Source organism: Ambystoma mexicanum, chromosome 9, assembly GCF_040938575.1.
Source record: "Ambystoma mexicanum isolate Mex_15411 chromosome 9, UKY_AmexF1_1, whole genome shotgun sequence".
Classification (NCBI taxonomy): Eukaryota; Metazoa; Chordata; class Amphibia; order Caudata; family Ambystomatidae; genus Ambystoma; species Ambystoma mexicanum.
The window spans coordinates 60,645,805-60,665,714 of NC_090931.1; the positions used below are offsets into that span (position 1 = coordinate 60,645,805).

Below are 19,910 nucleotides of genomic sequence, written 5' to 3' on the forward strand. Positions count from 1 at the left end.
CCCTAACATTGAGTGCTAGGGATAGGGTTATTGGAGCATGAACTGAAAGGACGATGGGGCCTGTGTCCATATCGCTGATTATGCTCAGAAAGGGTGAACAGACCCAAATGTAGCCTATCCGTGATAGAGAATTGTGAACATGGAAGTAGTGGGTGAAGCCCCGGCTATCCCCATGCTGTGCTCGCCAGGCATTGGTCAGAGAAAGGGAGTCGAATGCTTTATTTAGTGCCTCAGAAGGGGCTTTCGAGCTTGCGCTGTCCCTGGTCGACCTATCTAATGAGGGGTCCCAGGCTAGATTCAGATCCCTGCCCAGAATGATTTCCCCCATCGCAAATTGTTCGAGCAATCCCATCGTGTCCTTGAGAAATGCCTCCTTTCCCTCATTGGGGGCGTAGATAGATGCTAGGGTGAACCTTCTCCCCTCGACCGTGATGTTCAGAAACACATACCTCCCCTCCCCATCGGATCTGTAGTCGTGGATCTGGTCTTTTAAAGTGTCCATTATAGCCACCATGACTCCAGCTCTCTGCGTTTGACTGAAAGACATGCCTCGCCCCCATGGGCGTAATTTTAGGGGGGAACGGGGGTGTTTGTCCCCCCAACTTTCATGGCACACCATTGTGTCCCCATTCATTTGAATGGGGCATTTTTTTTTCAGATGACATGTCCCCCCCCCCAACATTTTCAGCAACGTTACTCCACTGTTCGCCCCCTTTATCTTAATGCAAGATTTGTCGCTCTTCTTTATATGTGTTTCCTGGTAGAGTAGAATGTTCGCTTTCTGCTTCCAAGCCTGTCTATCCAGTTTGGGTCTTTTCACAGGGGTATTCATACCTCATACATTCTGCGATGGCACTGTCACCGGGACCTTATATGTTCTATTCATTACGGGGTTATTAGTTTAACTTGCTGTGGTTGCCTCTTTTGTCCATCGTAAATAGTGTAGTGTCCTACTCAAGATTCGTGTTGCTTCGTGCCCTGAGACGAAATGTCCAAAGCTCCAGGCTCATGTTTTCCCTCTCGAACATATCGTGGAGAGTCCTAAACCCCACTAACGATTCCATCAAACTTTCCCTAGTTCCTCTCCTGGCCTGCTGCGTGTCTGACGGATGCATCAACCGTGAATCTCTTCACGCACTGATGTTGTAACAGCGGGACCTAGTCCATTCCGGGTTTGATGAGTTTTGGGTATGCCCCCGGGCTTGATTCGACTTCCTTGCTCTCACTTTTCTGCGGACTATCTCACATCCCTCTTGTTGGTTCGGCCCCCTAAGCCTCCCCCGGGGATCCGGGCGTGTCCCCTCCCCTCCACTTGATATGCCCAACAACCGTTCTCCTTCTTCACAGGTCGTGATCCTATTTTGGGTTCCCTCCCATGTAAATAGGAGACCGAAAGGGAAGGTCCATCGGTATTTAACCTAGGATGCGGACAAGTGTCGGACCACCAGGCCCATCAGGCGTCTCTTAAGCAGTGTGGACTAGGCCAGGTCTTGATATAATTGCACCTTGTGGCCGTTTACTCTTATCTGGGGGGTGTGTCAAGCCTTCCTCAATATCTGCTCTCTCTGTGCGTAGGATGTCATGGCCACTAGCACATCCCTAGGTCTCAGTCCGGTTCCGCCGCTCTTGAAGGCCCCACTCTATTGATACGGTCGATCCAAATCACTGCGTCACCTTCTTCTGTTAGGATCTCCGTAAACAATTGTGTGACTGTAGATCTCAGATCGGGGTCCCCTATTGATTCCGGGAGATTTTTTACTCTGATATTCGACCTCCTCGATCTGTTTTCGAGATCTCAAGGAACATGGTGGTCTGGGCAATCCTATCTAGTGTCTCTTCTGATTTGTGGGTGTCGTCTTCCACTTGCTGGAGTTTCCTTTCCAGGGTATCCGTCCTCTTCCCCCAGTTTGGTCACGTCCTGCCTGATTTGCTGGATGGATTGCACCATCTCTCCCCTCAGGAGTGCAAATTGCTCTTGAACAGAAGTTAAGGGTTGCGATTGCAGATCTTTGAAGCACGCCTGCATATCCGCTTTATTCATTGTTGGCTCCTCCGTCCTGCCTCTAGTCGAGATAGGGCCCAGCGGGGGGGGGGAGAGAAAGTCCTCAGGCGTGGGTCCAACCTGTGTCCCCCAAAGCTGCTTCAAATTCTTTCCTTGGCTTCTCGGCGGAGAGGGCCCCGTGGCAGAACCCGCCCCCGTCTTGGACATCTATGCTCACTGCCGGGGTTGATTATGGTGTGTTCTGGAGGGCCCACTCTTGTATCACGTGCAAAACCCCAGGAGGGTACGTGGGGACACCCAGTCTTTAGCGAGGTCTGAATCCCAGCTACTGTAAGCTTGATCCCTGGTGCCCCTGTGTCCTGCTTGTGTCTGCCGGTGGAGAGCTTTTAAATTGTCGGTGGATGCTGGGTCTCCCCCCTTTATTTCTGCCTGTGCTGCTCGGGGACCCTCATCGTGTGCGCAGGGGGGGGCCTCCCCACCGGCCCCCACTGTAAAGCGTTATAAAAGTCTACTGCAAGCCGCCGCTGCTCTCACCAACTCTTTGCACCTGTGTGCGCCGACGCCGGGTCTCGGTTCTCCGCTTCTCGGTCCCCTCCTCCTTTCCAGTGCCCGGTCCTGTGCAGATGCTGTCTGCCGTCTGGGGGGGATGGGGGGGGTACGCTGCCCACACCGGATCTCTCTCTCCCTCCAGCAGCTCCACACCGAGAGTTTTGGTGCGTTCCGACCCCCGGCTCCCGCCAGGGAGGGCCCACTGTGCCCACACTGCTCACTCCCGCAGTCTCCTCCTCTGTGCCGGCGTTCGCCAGCGACCGGATCGCAGCTCCTGCTCTCCCGAGGGGGTGTCCCCGGAGCCGCGGCCTCTCCTCTAGAGCACCTGCCGAGCTCCCCAAGGCTGAGGCCTCTACAGAGCGCCTCTATGGTTCTCCCCGGCCTGCACTTCTGCTGCGGGTGGAGTCCCTTCCGGCGTCGGAACGCTGAGTAACTTTTGCAGTCGTTCCCAGGGGAGGGGGGGGTCAACCCCTTCAGAGCGTCCCGCTGTTGGGCTATCTGGCGCAGGATCATCTGTTCCGCCTCATTGATGTGCTTTATTTAGAGGCCCGGAGCGGCGAGACGATCAAACGTGTCCCTCCACGACGGGTGCCATCTTGGAATCCAGAACAGCACTTTTTATGTCCGATATTACTGGAACAATCTGTTCTGGGAAAGATTCCTGAAGCGTTTCCTTTAAGCGCTGCTGGTTCTCGGCTAGGCATTGTATTAGTTCTTCCTTGTTAATTGCCATTGGATCTGTGTGCTCTTTAATTGCTGTCTGTGGCGACTGTATTGTTGGGGAACGAGTCTCGCCGGGCATTTCTTTCACCTCTGATTGCCAGTAACCTGTGATTGTCCCCTCTGCTCTTAGTGTTCACCTTGGGGTGTGCTAGGGTGCCTTTAGTGCATCCTCTCCCTTTAGTACTCGACATATGGGGTAGAACCTATCTGCCCGCTCTCCGTTGATTAATGGGCTGCTGGGGTTCTATGCTGTTAGGCAAGATTGTATTCAGTACCCTTTGGGTGCACTACAATAACCCTGACGACCTGCAATATAGACCCAGCCTTTGCTATAAATCTGAAATACACAGGTTGGTAGTGTGGCTGAGCAGCCAGGCTTATCTCAAGAGTTGTCAATGTGAACCGTAATGTTGTGACAGTTTCACAGTAACAGTTATTCAAATAAACTCTTACGCTCAAGGTTTCTTGATAAAACAATTTCACAGTCAGTTGTATAAGCCTTCTTCAGAAGGGAGCAATATATGCAACACTTAAAATACACTTCAAAACACACTCAGTTTCTCTAAATCAGATGACACCCATTGGGGATGACACACACACTTCCTACACCCTCAGGTGACTTAAATAGCTAGGACACTGTGGACATTGATTAATCACTGGTACATTTAGAGCAATATTGAGTTTTGTGTCAAAGATGAATCTGTGTGATTTGTGCGCAACAGAAATGTTCAAGGGAGAAATTGCCGAAGATTAGTTCCCCGAAATAATCTTCGGTCATTTCTCCCCTGACCATTCCCGATGTGTGCAAACCCCTACCCACACACCTACCTCCACCCCCAACACATCCTACTCCCTACTTACCTTTCCTTCCAATGCGCTGTGTCCTTGCAGCTCCGGTTCCCTTTGACTTCCGTGATCGGGAACCGGCGCCGCAGAGTTGTTTGCTTGTTTTGTTTTTGTACTTTTGATCTAGTGAGTTGCAGGGTTGTCCTCTGCAACCCCCGCTCACTATACTGTATAGTATAGTAAGAGGGGTGTTGCGGGGGGAACCCCCGCTACCACTGACTTTAAAAAAAAAAAAATATATATATATATATATTTTGAGTGGGTCAGCTGCAGGTGTGTCCCTACAACCCCCGCTCACTATACTGTATAGTATAGGGGTGTCCCTACAACCCCCCCACCAAAAGACCCAATAACACAAAAAGTTTGAACTTTGGTAGTTCGAACTTTTTGTGGTATGTGTTTTAGGTCTTTTGGTGGGGTTGGTGTCATTTTGGCCTATTCCTCAAAGATAGATAGGGGAATAAAACAAAGGTTAACAAATAATTTACAAACTGGTAAGTACGTTCCAATGCAGAGTAAATTAACCCTTCCCTGGGGGGAAAGGCCGAACCACAAAGTCAGAGGTAAAGAAGAGTCTTGCAGGGAGCCAGCACAGTCAATGTTAATTGCACAATGTCCAGGGGAGCTGAAGATCTTCTTTGCAGGTAGGTAAAAGGTTTTTAAAAAAAAAAAAAATGTTTTAATTAGTTTTTCAATACAACCAACAATTCAAACAAAACGCGCAGTGCAATCCACCATCATTACATTAGCATCCATTGGTCTTTGTTCACTGCCCCCCTGTTCCCACCCCCCTTCGCGAGCCTGTTTGTCCTTCACATCCAGTATCTGCTGCACATGGCTGGGCGTCATTTTCATCAGATTCCTCTGGGTCTTACATTGTCCCAAATAAGCCAGATATCAATGTTTTCCATGCCATCAGGGTACCCACTTCTTCCTCCCAAGCCATGCAACTTGCTTCCTGCCACACCACCGTCTCAGCCTCCGCCCACTTCTGTAAGTCTTTCCACCACACCTCCACCCGTGGCTTATGACACTTCTTCCAGCCCATAGCTATCCTTCGCTTTTCAAGCACGTACGCTAGGTCTTTAAATTTCCCAACATGCTTCAGCTTCCGTGGCCTAGGAAACCCTCCCAACAGACAGGCCCAAGCCGTGTCAATGGCAAGCGTGACCCCTTTCTCTGCTAGCTTTTGGGCCACTTCTCTCCAGAAACCCTCAATCACTAGGCACGCCCAAAACATATGTGTCATATCCACATTCTCCACATCGCACTTGGGGCACTCCCTGCATTCCGGAATTTAGATATCCTCAGCGGGGTCATATACGCTCTATGCGTCACATACAACTGTATTTGCTGCAGTCTGGCATTCCTAGATACTTTCTTATGGTATCCCAGGGCCCGCTCCCACATCCCATCATACATTTGGGCTCCCACTTCTGTTTCCCAATCCAATCTCAAATGTGTCAATTCTTTCCCAACCTTAGTCATTACCATTTCATACAATCTAGAGATCTCATGCCCTCCCTCAGTTGTGTCATATATCATCCCCACAATGGCGTCTGGCTCCTCCGCCAGCACCGTCTCAGGCCACGTTATCCGAATCTTCCGCACCAGCCTGTGATATGTAACATATTGGCCCCCATGTAATCCCACCTCCTCTCCAAGTCCTTCAAACTCTCTGATAGACCCCCCCTGCCATATATCACCTAACGTTACCAGTCCGACAGACTCCCAATAGGTTCTAATAATCCCCCTCAGTTGCTCATCTCCACCCGCCAAAGCAACTAGAGGTACCTGCGGGGAACACGGCAGCAGATCCCCCATCATTATACATGCTCGTCGCCACATTTTCCACCCAAACCTCATCATCTTCGGGTACTCCTTAGTTTCTGCCTCAGGCAACCAGATAATTTCTTTCAGGTAGTACGGGGCACAGTCATGCCCAAACAATCTAAATTCGCTGGTCGGTTCGTCAGAGAGCCATTTGGCCACAAACTGTAATTGACTTGCTATATAGTAGGCCTCAAAATTAGGTAGCTTGACCCCCCCTTTTACGTGAAAGTTCTGCAACTTCCAGAGCGCTACTCTGTTCCTGGTACCATGCCACAGAAAGTCTCTACACACACCATTCAATTGGACAAAAAACCTCTTAGGAATCATATACGGGATATTGCTAAAGAAATGCAAGAGCCTAGGCTGAACCACCATCCTAAGCATCGCACCCGCCCCATCATCACCAAGGGCAACTTCTCCCAAAACCTCATACACTTACGGATTTTCTCAACGGCCATCTCAGTATTACGCCTGTGTTCCTCCTCCGCCGTATGGCACACCTCTATCCCAAGGTAGCGGAAAGATACCACAGTCCACGGCACCTGTAACACCGGTAACCTTTCCACAGGGATCCCTTTGTAACTGCCCAGCGGGAAAATGCTAGATTTTTGGGGATTCACCGCTATACCGGACAACCTCGCATACCCTTCCATCACCTCCAGAATATACTGAAGGTTTTCTTCCGGGTATCTCAAATATAACAAGTCATCCGCATACAGGGATATCAGGTGCCTTTCCCCCCCAACCATGATACCTATCTCATCGTATTGCTGCCTCAGGTACAGTGCCAGAGGCTCCAGAGATAGAATGTATAGCATCGGGGACCAGGGGCACCCCTGTCTGGTGCTCCTGCTAAGTTGCCATCTCTCAGATATCACTTTCCCAGTTCGCACCCTGGCTAATGGCGCACTATACAGCATCTCCGCCCATCTAATGTATCCCGGTCCCATTCCATACTCCCCAAAGGCCGCGAGCAGCCATGCCCACCTGACCGAGTCGAAAGCTTTTACCGCGTCCAAGGACACGATTGCCATCTCTCCTTCATCGTCGCAGCACCATTCGATCACCCAATGGAGTCGCCTATGGTTGTGAGTAATATTCATGTCCGGAACATAGCCCATTTGGTCTGGGTGTATCAGTTTGCCAATTACTTTCCGCAATCTATTCGCCAGGACAGCCGTTAATATCTTGCTGTCCTGGTTCAACATTGACAACGGCCTGTATGATCCACAGCTATGTCCCGGTTTATTAGGTTTGGGGAGTGGTATTATGACCGCCTCTCTGAGCGACTCCGGCAACTGTCCCACCTCAAACGCCTCTTTGAGCATTTCCAACATCGGGGGGAGCACTTCCGCCCCATATGCTTTATAAAATTCACTAGGTAGACCATCTGCTCCTGGGGTCTTACTAGTAGGTAGCTGCTTAACAACCTCCTCCAGTTCCTCCAACGTAATCGGAGCATCTAGTTCCTCTCTTTCTTCTGTGCTTATTTTAGGCAATCCAATGTCTTGAAGAGTTTCCAGCATTTCCTCCCTGCTGCCTCCCCCTCTATCTCCATATAATTCTCTATAGTAATCTGCAAATTCCCTGGTAACTCACTCTTGGGTGTCTGCCACCTCCCCATCTTCTCTGGTTATTGTCCTAATCGGGGGCCTCGGGGTTTCACTTTTATATAGCCACGCCAAAAGACTGCCCGTTTTATCTCCGCCCGCATGTTGTCTCTCAACTTACTTTTTGTAGTTGAGATTGCATAGCCTTTCCCAGAGTTCCGTGCACCGTTGCTGCAGGTTGAGCACCAGCTCGGTGTCTATGCGTTCACTTTTTAGTTCCCTCTCTAATTCGCCTTCCGCTCTCTGTAAATCAGCCAGGACCCCATCCTGCAAGCCCTTGTATTTAGAGATGGCCACCCCCCGTAACACCACCTTGAAGGCCTCCCACAGTGTCCCCGCCGAGTCCACATTTCCTGTATTCACCTCGAAATAACGAATGATTTAATCTCTCATATCCTCCCGAAAAGCCGGATCTTTGAGCGCCTCAGCCCAGAGGCGCCACGTCGGTATCCGTGCCCTAGGGGTGCAGTATTGCCACCCCACGACAAGGGGCGAGTGATCAGACAGGACCCTCGCCTTGTATTCTATATGAGCGATCTCTATCATTACATCGGACGTGGCAAAGACATAATCAAGTCTAGTGTGTAACTGTTGCGGTGCCGAGTAATGTGAATACTGCCTATCATGAGGGTGTTTAGTTCTCCACACATCCACCAGTCCAAAGTCGTCTAACAATGATTGCAATGTTCTAGCTGCTGGGGCAGGCCTGGCCATCTTGTCATCCGACCTGTTCACTGCGGGGTTCAGCACACAGTTAAAATCCCCTCCCCAGATCACCACACTACCCGCGCACAAGCTCAGGCTGGTGCACATAGTCCGGAAGTACTCCGCCGTGTTTTGATTAGGGGTTTACGTGTTCACAATGCACACCTCTTTATTCTCCACCACTCCTCTCACCATGGCCAAACGCCCCTCAGTTTCCACCGTTTCCACCGTTTCCTGTAGCAGCTGGAACGGGACATGCGGCGCCACCCAGACCAGTACACCCCTAGCATAGGCCGAATACGAAGACCCCACTACTGTACCCTCCACTTCCTCTTCACCAGCTCCAGTTTTTCCCGTGTCAAGTGCGTCTCTTGTAACAATGCAATATCTATCTTTTGTCTTTTCAAATACATCATGACCTTGTTTCTTTTTAAATAGCTATTACGTCCCCTGATGTTCCACGTCACTATTTTAAGATCTCCCATGGCTCATCCGCATCCAACTCCCTCCCTCTTGGCCCGCCCCGTCCACCTGCGCAACACAGATACAATACTAGGGCTATTCCCTGTAGGCTCGCGTAAAAACTCAAACTCCCAAAAACTGCATACACCCCAAACTCCCCATCCCCCTCGCCTCCCCCCACCCATCCCTACCCAACAACTCCCTCCCCAACTGTTGCCCAGCTCCATCCCTGGATCTCGGGCACCCCCACATCTAGCCCCGTCTAGTACACACCGAGCTCAGTAGGGTGAAGTTGCCCTAATGGCCACTTAACTATTAATACTAACTGGGGGGTATGAGGACTAGCCCTGGAGGGCTCCCTACAAAAGCAACAGCCACAGTGCATTATCTATGCTACTCCAGGCCCGTCTACAAACAGGCAATTTCAATAACTATAATCCAGTCCCATAGTCTTAAACTGTAACACTCACCTGGTTCCCACGGGGGCGCTGGTCTAGTCTGGATTGCTGTGGCCTCTTCTAGCGTGATGCGCAGGACCCGGAAAACCAATTGGACAGGACCTCCAAATCGTGCTTGCCTGGCCCGTAGGAATATCCTTCTGCAGATGAGAAAGGGGATTAACAGTCTGCAGAATAGTGTGCTAGCTCCCCCCTTTCCCCCTTCGTTCCTCTCTAACTTCCTCCAAACCCCGGTTTAAGCTCACCTTATGGTTTGGAAGGATGAACTCTCCATCCTGCTTCTGGTGCAGGGGCGCGTGTTCGTCCAGTTACTTCACTGGTTTTCAGAATGGCGCTGGCAAAATCCACTTGACTTTCCTGAGCGATGCACCGTAAGTATGAAAGTTCAAAGTTAAAGTGAGGCCCCCTTTGTTGTCTTTGTAACCTGTGATCTGTCCTTTATTTCAGGTGCAGAATGAAGGCGATGCGTCGAGGGGTTAAACTGCCGAGGTGAGTAGTGATGAGGGCGATCCCTCTAAATGTCCTTGTCCCCCAGAAATGTCTCTTGTCCTTTCCCCATAGGGGCCGGGGTACGGTACCTGCCAACGGGGCGGCGCCGACCCGAAATGTGGAAGAAAAGCCGGTAAGTATTATGGCTGTTAATCAGGCTTTCCTTCTGTGTTCCTTCTGCTCACCTTTTGTTTCTTCCTCTCTCCCCTAGGTGCAGAGATGTGGCGTCCGATGCTGACAGCCGCGATGGAGCCGGGAGATGTCTCGAGGACAGGTGAGTGAAGCGTGGCGCTGCAGCGAGCAACGCAAAGCTTTTAAATGGAAGTCTTTCTTCAGGGATGCTGGCGAGAAGATTCCGGATGCAGGTAAGAAGTTTGAAATAGTCCTTGGTTTTCACCTTTCTCTTCTCTTCCTTCCTTGCAGGTCTTCCAGGTTCGAGGCGGGCGTGGCTGGAGTCCAGGAGCAGGAGCAGACACGGTGAGCGTTAAGCTGCAGGAAGCAGAACAACGCGAAGCATGAGCTGCTGTCTGGGCGTGGCTTAAATAGCCTCCAAAGAAGTCCCAGGTATGTATCCTCGCCCAACTAGGTATGTATCCTTCCCTGGCCACGCCCGAGTGAAAAAATAGTCACTATGAAAAAATAGTCCCTTTCAGGTCTCAGGGAGGCCTGAAGCGTGCAGCATGGTCTGCATCAGGTAAGTGCACAAAACACCTCCCTTTATGAGCCTGGCGCCTATGGCGCCAGGACTGAGTCCAAAGAGCCCCTATAAGGGGCCGCTGGGCTTTTACCCGAGGGCATGATGCCTGCTTCCGGGGGTGCTGGGTCTGGCCTGGTGCTCCGGGGGTAGGCATCATGACATAAACCACACAATCTCACTGTGCTCCCAGCACTCTTTACTTATCTCTACCATCTCCTTCTTCCGCCTGGACGTCCGGCTCCTGGGGGCAGCCTTGCGTATCAAGCCATCCCATGGCAGCCTCCGGAGTGTCAAAAAAAAAAAGTTCTGTTCTTATGAAAGACCTTCAATTTCGCCGGATAAAGTAACATGTATTTCTGGCCCGCCTGCCTCAGTCTCCTCTTTACAGCCCCGAAGTTCATTCGGCTCCGCTGCACCATCAGGGTATAGTCCGGGAAAGCTGTTATGCTTGCCTCTCCTCGCTTGATTGTTCCACCTTTGCAAAAGTGTTCCAAAATCCTCTCCCGGTCCCGATAATTAAGGATCTTGGCGATCACTGGCCTGGGCGGATTGCCTGGCAGCGGCCTCCTCGTCAGGGCCCTATGCGCTCGTTCCACAGCAAATCCCTGAGACAGAACTCCTCCTGTGATCTCCTGCAACAACATGTTTTCGATGAACTCCGTGGGGTTGTGGCCCTCTGTTCCCTCCGGTATGCCCACAGACGGATGTTGTTCCTTCGGGCGCGTCCCTCCGCCGCCTCTGCTCTGCTCTCCAGGTTGCCCACTCTTTGCACAAGGGCATGTAGTTCTGATTTGTGTGCAGCACAATCCGCTGTGTTCGAGCTCCCCTCTTTCTCCAAGCTCTATGTGCGCTCCGCCAGGGACCTCACATCCTGTCGGAGTAGGTTCATCTCCTCCTGCACTTCACCAACTTTAAGGTCCAACACAGTCTTCAATTCTGCCACCACTATTTCGAGCTTAGCCTCCCAGGCCGCTTTTAAATCTGGTTTTAAGTCCGCAATTGCAGCCAGAACCTCTTGATTTGGGTCTGCGGCGGCCATGCCACCTGCAGGAGGTTTATCTTTACTTCTAGCACTTTCCGGGCCTGTCGGCGTCCTGGCAAATTCGTCCAACGTAGGTTGCTTCACTTTTTGTCGTATCGGCTTGTTAGACATGACGCAGCAGTCACTTGTTGTGGGTCCACCCACCGCTTCAACTCTGCAACCAGAGGAAGAAGGGCACACGCTCCGTTCCAATGTCTAATGCCCTACCACGGCATGGGGGGCCACAGACCCTCAAAAGCTCCATACAGCAGACTCACCCGCCAAGCCCCCAGCACACCCATTCATTTCAATGGGCCTCTCACCAGCCAAAAACAAAATCGGGTCTTTTCACCCGCTTTTGTGACACAAATGGTTGAGAGGTATGCATCCAGGGCTGGAACTGTAGTGTTATTATGGGGGGCACCCTTGATAGCCCACTTGTCGTGCTGCTCCTAGCTGCCCCTATGCCTTATCTCATCGTCCGTGGCTGTACCCCTCAGGTGCGCTCCTTCGTTATCTGTATCTCCCGTGTGCTCCTCCCCACTTGTCCTCTCCTTGTGTCTGCCTTCTCTAGGGAGAGCTGTCTTTAGTGCCTGTTTGAGGCCAGTCCTGTGCACTATGTAGCACTACACAGCCTAATGCTGCCGTGTGCACTGTCTTTTGTGCCCGGGCCCCCCTCCGCGGCCGCTCCTTCGCTCGTTACTGTGGCGGATACTTTGTGTGTCTAGCCCCATGCGTGTTCGCACTGCACAGCGCAATGGCTTGTTCTGGCGTCGGAGCGGGGCTACAATGTGTCCCGCGGCATCCATCTCACGCCCTTCCTCACGTTTCGGGGAGGAGGTCGTTTACTAGCCTCATCCGGCTCATGTAATCAGTACACTCCTGGTGTGCTGCTCCTCATACCTGCACCGCCCGTATTTCTTACGCTTCAAGGGGTCCCATAACTTCCAGGGCGGCGCCTCATTGACCAGGGTTGCCTCCGCTTCTCCGTCGCCCGCAACAGGTCCCTTTGTCCTTTCACTGTCTGCCGGCGGCCATCTTCCTTTGTTCGGTCGCCTTCGAGTCACGACCTTCCTTTGGACACCGTTCCTCTCTCGCTGCTAGGATCACCCGCACAATACGCCTCCTCGTTCTCCGAGGCTTCGCACGCAGCTTCCTCTCTTTCCAGGTCAAAATGCTGCAGTTTGCACTGTCTTTTTTTCAGATGTTTACAGGATGTGCGGGAGCCCACAGAGAATCCCGTCCTCTCACATGGCTCCTTAGCCACGCCCCCTGCAGGTAGGTAAAAGGTCTTGCACAAGGTTTTTAGAAATGTTTGTAGACAATGGAACACTTGAAGGGCCACAAGCTGGGAGGCTTGTGACGGGCAAAGCTATAGCAACTCAGCAAGTTAACAAAGACGGGTCTCAACTGAGAGCAAGCAAGGCTACACAACACGAGGTAAGTTCTCTTAGATTTTACAGTACCACAGCTGGCTTCTGTTCCTGTACAGCTCTGCAGATCCTGTTGTTCCTGAGCCTCAGTCGTGGGGACAAGAGGGAGGACGTCTGGGTACTCCGTCTCCGCAAGGGGAAGGTCAGCGGCAGCAATGGGCACATTTCGATTCAGCGGTTCTTCAGTGTTTCAGCTCCTCGCGACTGACAGCAAATAGCAACACTGCGGTTCTCGGGTACCTGTTACTCACCACTCCGTGGTAGGTCAATGACGTGGATGACTGACCTTGGAGATGATGGGTGTACAGAAATCGATATTCAGCCTTCCGTCCCAGCTCAAAAGAGGGACTCTTTTCTACAATGTACCTCTCTGCTATTTCGATTGGAACAGGCAGAGGTGTCAATTGAATAAAATAGCGGGGAGAACATGCACCGCCAATACCAATGCTGTAAAGAAATACAAAAGATATTATAAGATGCAGAGAAACAACCAATCAATACAACAGTATAATACAAAATATACCGAAGTAAGTATTGGAGTGAAGCTTCCCCCGGGATGATCTACAAAATTAAAGAAGTAACCTTAATGAGTGAACATAGTCTAAAGGAGATTACCTAAAGTATTGAACCAAAAACAGACCTGAATTGTGGGTATTTCTAGGATTGATATAGTCCAGGAATGGAGACGACAGGTGAAAACAACAAACAGGAATGTTAGTATAGGGAAGTAAACCCGGGTGGCACGAGGGTCGCACTAGAGCGGGTTGGTGCAGAGTCAGCAAAGCGTTAATATGCACTTGATGGAGAGTCACAAATTTTGGCAATGCAATCAGTGTCCCAAAGTCCAGCCAAGGAAATACCCAATCTGCTCAGACAAAAATGGAGTGACAGAGGAGCATTGGCAGGGGTCAACCTAAATGGAACAACTACAACGTGTTTCCTGAAAACACAATTATCCAAGCGAAGCGTGGAGCAGCTGAGGAGTCCCGGATGGTTGTTGGCGGGTAGACTGCAAGGAGGAGCTTGCGCCGGGGAACGCGTCCCGCGTCTGCTGTCAGCAGGCTGGAGTTGAAGTACCGCAAGAGGCAGCAGGAAGCAGGGAAAACAATTCCAGTAACGTTCCACGTCTGCTGTCAGGGGAGCACGACAAGGCTCTGGGAAGGGCAAGAGAAACCAGAAGCAGTCCGGGTCAAAAACCGTTACGATCAATAGAAGTGCCAGAAAGGGAGGAGACTAAGCAATCCGGGAGCCAGGCGAGGGTCAGAACCAGGAAGTCAGATCAGAGACTTGTGAGGGGGTCTCACAAAGGGAAAAGGACGAACGTAACCACAGTAGCTAGTAATGCTAATTAGCAGCAACGAGCCTCTTGAAGGACAGTGATTTTAAAGCTGTTACGGGGGCGTTTCCTGCCATACGTCTCTCACGTACAGGACGTGTCAGCTGCCACGAATTCCGCTGTACTTTGTGCAGGCGCCGTGGCAACCTGTATCTGCTCCACAACAGAGCTTGTAGACGTACCGTATTATGCCGGGAAGCCCGAAGTGTAACAGTACCACTCTGGACTTTCCTCGCTTCTGGGGTCCAGCACTCTGTTGAGTTGGCTTAGGCTTGGTCAGTCCTGCTTCAGGGAAGTCCGGAGGATCTTCTTGACGCTCGGGTCCGACTTAAAAACAACGCACACAATCTGGTGTTACTCTCCCTGGCACTCTGGTTCCAGCAGCAGCGGAGTGGAAGTACAGCCAGCTCCGAGAGGATGTCCAGACGGGCTTACTTTGGTGTTGATTGGTTCCACCAACTCAAGAGGAGAAGTCGTCCTTGCAGGGCTTCTCTAGTCGAGGCGAATTCGGAGCTTCAGCACAGCAGCAGGGCCTCACCAGGCAAACCAACGGTCCAGGAGTTGCAGCAGGCGTCTCCTCCAAGTTCTTCTTCGGATTCCTTCGTCCAGTGGTCGACTCTGCCTTCCAAGCCAAAAAGCCTTGCCTTTTTTGCATATTTCTCCCATTCATTCCAGCCTAGCTGTCAATCACACAGCAGGATGGCTGTCCTTGGCGGACAGGCAGCCGGCCAATCACCTTTGGGTGCCTTCCTGGAACCAAGGGAATTAAGCACAGGGAGTTTCGGGCACCTCCCTCACTTCCTGCCCCTACCAAACACACTGGAGCCAGAGGTGGGCATCACTCGTGAATCCTGCCAAAGATAAAACGAACAAAGGGGACCAAATCTGGTTTGGCCCGCAGAGTAAATCTCAAGAAGGACCTTTCCAACAAGAAATGGTGAAAAAAGACTAAGGCCATTTTGACGAATGCAGCCTGCGGTAAAAACACACACTGGTAGTAAAAAGTAAACCACTGCCACCACCCATTAATTGTAGAAAGGGTAACATAAAATTGTTACATGAGAAACTAGACAAAGGGCATACTAAGTAACCCCTCCAGCACCCTATGGTAAGATGGTGTGTGCTGGGTCTAGAAAGTTACAAAAGGTAAGTAAAGTCAATTTCACTTCACTGCTCTTGGAAACAGCAGTTTATCCAAAAGAAGGTATTTAAACTTTGGGGAAAAATGAGAGAATTTTTTTCTGTGTCACTGCACTGAAGGTGATTTGTGCCACAATGTAAAGATGATGCCTATGGAGTTTGTCAGACTATAAAGTCAAAAGAAACTGAGTCCAAATCACAATAAAAATACATTAGCGGGTGAGAAAAAGGTCTCACTGTCTCCATGTTAGAAATTAAAAGTCCTAAAGTCCAGCAAAAGAGCTGGGGGTCTCTAAGGTAGAAGGGAATCGACACATTTCTGAGAATTCTCCCTAACATATGCTTCACTCAGTCCTGTGACATTCACTGCCGCCTGGATCTACTCCCAGCGCCAGTGCCCACCTGTGCCCTTCAACAGACTTCACATCAGCCAGAGGGGAATACCAGATGACCTTCCTGCTGTACTCTTTTAATCCTGTGGATTTCACATGTAGGCCTATAATACTGGGTCCGCCAACACTTTCTTAGTAGCCCATAACCCCTTGCCGACAAAAGCCTCATCTCTGTAACTGCTGCCTTAGCCCTCCTGACTCTCGGGTGCTATGAAGAGTCTTACCCCTTAATTGGAGGTTTTTAAAGTTATGGGGTGGAATGGGAGTGTATTGAACTCGTATGTCTCCAGGACTTCTCCGGTTTCTTTGCAGTCCGCAACTTGTGATCTTTGTCTCTTCTGCTTTCCTGCACCACCTAGTCTTCCCCACTCGTCGAGTGACACAGATTTTGGAGTCTGCTTTAATTGAAATTATTCATAAACCGTTAAAAGTAAGCTCCACCCACAGGTGTTCCATCAATATGATCTGTGTCCCAAAGTGATTTATATCTTACCCCTCTGCGATTTGCCATCTCCTTTTCTTCTTGCCTCAAGGGGTCCACTTATTTGAATGGTAAATGTGTCACCTTACTCTGCACAGCGTAAGGTGACGCACCTCCAGTTGTTTGCTGTGCACCGCCTCCTCCGTTAAAACTTTTATTTCCTACCAGCCTGCGCATGGACGGAAGGGGGAATACTTCTTCCTCTGTCCCTTTAGTATACGTCTCCTCCAAGTCTTCTGTGGAGGCCTTGTCCCAGTTAGGTAAGAATCTGCTTGGTATTCGGTAACCCACCTCTTGGTATAGGTCTGTAATACACAAGTTGGTAGTGTGACTGAGCAGCCAGGCCTAAATGTGAGCTGTAGAGCTGTAGCAATGAAATCCATAAATACAAGTAGCCAAGTAACACTTACACTCAGCTTTTCAGTTATAACAAATTATTTATTTAACATCAATTTTTAAATAAGCATTCTTTAAAAAGGCAATTTGTGTAACAATGTAAATATACTTTTCAGAATTAAAACAAGTTGGTGGATAATCTTTGGGTATGCTTGTTGCACAATTCCTACACCCTGAGGTGACTTCAATCACAAGGACAGTAATGGCATTTACATATCGCACTAGTAAACTTTGCAGATTCTGAGGTTGTAGAAAGGAAATGTTGGGGAAGGAAAAAGGTTAGACAGTTTCTCAGTATATGTGAGGACAACTAAATCTTCCAATGAAATCTAAATAAGCCTTTCCCAGCAGTAACGATATACAACAAACTACCACCTATGAGGGACAACCGGTATCAAAGTCAATGGATTAGAAGAGTCTCCAGGGAGCGAGGATAGCCACTCGTTTGGGACACAGTCTATGGATCTGATGTACTCCTTATATCAAAGTCTTGCAGAAAGTAGAGCGTTTGTTAGAAAAATCACTTGTAGGGTCACAAGCTGTTAAAAGTTGGAATCTACTCTAAAAGGTAAGCCAATGCAATTCCCAACTGAGAAGAGCATGGCTAAAAGGCAATAGGGTAAGTACCCCAATCCTTAACAGTACCTCTGGTTTGAAGAAGTGTTCCAGCTGGATTCTGCCTTGCTACAACGGTGTAGACCCTTGTTCCTGAGCCTCAGTCGCGAAGACAAGAGCGAGGACGTCAGGAGGGCTCCTGCGGCGGTACCTGAGGTCGTCTTTAGCTACGTGCTCTTTTCGGTTCAGCTGTACTTTGCGGTTTCATCACTTAGCAAACAGAACCATTGCGGATCTTGGAAACGGGTTGCACTCTCTTCGCTCCCTTGGTCCTGCACTCTGTTGAGGGGACTCTGGATCTGGAGCGCCTGCTTCTGGAGGGTCCTTAGGAGAGTCCTGGAGCTAGCCGTATTGGATCCACGGCAGATGTTGCGCTCCACTACGGACACTCTACCCCTGGCATTGGGCTGCCGATGCAACGGAGAGGCACAGCAAGTCTGGGATGGTGGTCCAGTGGAGTAGTTAGTCCGACTAACCCAAGGGGAGAAGTTGTTCCGGAGGAGCTTCTCTGTTGAGGTGAAAGAGTTCAGCACAGCAGCAGGGCTTCGCCGGGCAATTCACAGCCCAGGAGGTTGCAGCAAGCTTCGTTCACGGTTTCTTCATCAGTGTTTCTCCCAGTGGTCACCTCTGCCTGTAGTCCCAAAACTATCGCTTTTTAAGCATGTTTCTTCCATTCATGCACAGCCTAGGTTGTGGATCACACAGGAGGGTGGCTGTCCTGAAAAGACAGCCAGCCAATCAGGACTAGTTGCATTCAGGCATTCATAGAGACAAAGGACAGGGGAGGTTTGGGACCTCCCTCACATCATGTCCTTCCAGGCTGAAACCTGCCAAAAGCAAGACAAAGGGCTCAAATCTGTCTCAACTCAGAGTAAAACCCAAGAAAGGCCTCACAAACTGAAAATGGCAAAGAAAGAAGACTGGGTCCATTTTGACAAAATGGTAACTCATGGGTGCTGTACTGCAGCTGAGGGTTCAGGACCTACAAAGAGAAAGGGTATAGTTCACACAAGAAAAGGTATTTAAACCTTATGAGAAATTTAAAGGATTCCGCAGTGACACTGCACTGAAGGTGCTGTGTGTCGCTGTACAGAACGCAGATGCCTATGGAGTTTGTCAGACTCCAAAAACAGTGAAAACACAAAATCCAAATCAGGTAAAAATACATGACTGAGAAAAACGTCTTACTCCAGGGTAAAAATTAAAAAGTCCTATAGTCCAGTAAAAAAGCTGGGGGGGTCTCTAAGGTTGAAGGGAATTAGCACAGAAATGAGAAGTCTCCCTAAAAGTCCCTCACTGGAATCTTCCACTTTGCTCCTGCCTGAGTGCCATGCCCTGCTCTCGTCCCGCTTTGTAATTTAATGGCGCTCCCTCAGGCCGATATCACGACGGGACCTTTCTCTTGTTGGGGTCGTGGTAGTCATCCGGTATTCACATAATTAATGTGTGGAAGGGAGAAAAGGGGCTCAATATTCCTCTTTCATTTAGGGCCGGAGATGAGCTACGCTCAGCATGTCCTCCCCCTGTAGGTGGCCATCTTGGAATCCTGGACCTTGAATTTTAACACATTTTAATTGGTCATCTTACATCAATGATAGTAGTCCCATTGGACAAAACCACTTCCTGTTTAGGACAACTTGCTATTTCCTGGATGACCAGCAATTTTAAAAACTAGAAAATGGCAGTTCTAAAACACATGACTCCTTATGCAAATTAGCAAAATTAAGTAGTTTCCCAAATTTCACTTGACCATGCAATATGTTGCAATTCATACACTGAACAAACAAGTTTCTGAGATGACACATTTGTTGCAGATTTCTTTGGCACACCATGTTCAGGACATAGTCTGTCTGGCTCTCTTATCTTTTTTTTTTCTTCTGAATATAAGCCAATTTTGTTTCATGAACCACACCACCAAAAAATACATATTCTTGCTATTTAAATACTGAATTGTATGCACGTGTTTTTCAGCTGATCTCAGTCCACCTTGCACACAGCACTTTTCCTGTGTTTGCTAAATACTTTTAAACTCCCATCCGACATAAAGCCTGTAGCCTGTATTTATTTGCGAGGCAACTGAGGAGTCCATTTTAAAATGATGAATGTCTAATGTGGTCATATTCCTGTTGTCAGGGAACTACCGTGCCTACTGAATGTGAATAGCCTTCTTCATGTTTAAACACAGTGTGGCCTAATGTCTGTTATGTATGTTTGTACGAAATGGAAGCATACTTTTTATATCCTATGCTGCCCTAAACAAGTATGTGCAGCGACCCCTATTTCCAGTGCACTGAATAAGGGCAGCTTAACTTACCTAAGCAGACGACAATACTGATTTTTACAATGTTGAACAGGAGGGTGAAGTATTGGCCCGAATTACCATATTTTATCTGCCTACAACGCGAGGGGCAGGGGTTTTAGACCTCCTTTACATATATGCTTGGTTAACCGTGTGAATACTAAAGTGGTAGCTAATCCGTTTTCAGCATATATAGCCCTACAGATCAGCTGCCTACCATCCACTTTTACTCCTTGAAAATGGGCAAATAGACCCAACCAAAAAGCAAAGTGAGGGAAAAATACTCTTTGAAAAATGGTACACAGACACATAGGCGCCTCCCCCTCACTGCCACCCACACAGCCCCCTGCATATGTTCGGATCAGTGGTAGCTGCCGAGCAGTGCCACACGGAGGGCCTGCTACTATTATTACTGTCTCATCC

The 19,910-nt window shown here is 49.6% G+C and overlaps 1 protein-coding gene across 2 annotated transcripts in view; it reads left to right on the top strand.

Moving 5' to 3' along the window:
* Positions 1-19,910, top strand: part of NFRKB (nuclear factor related to kappaB binding protein) — a 423,246-nt gene that overhangs the window by 77,849 nt on the left and 325,487 nt on the right. The window lies entirely within an intron of this gene.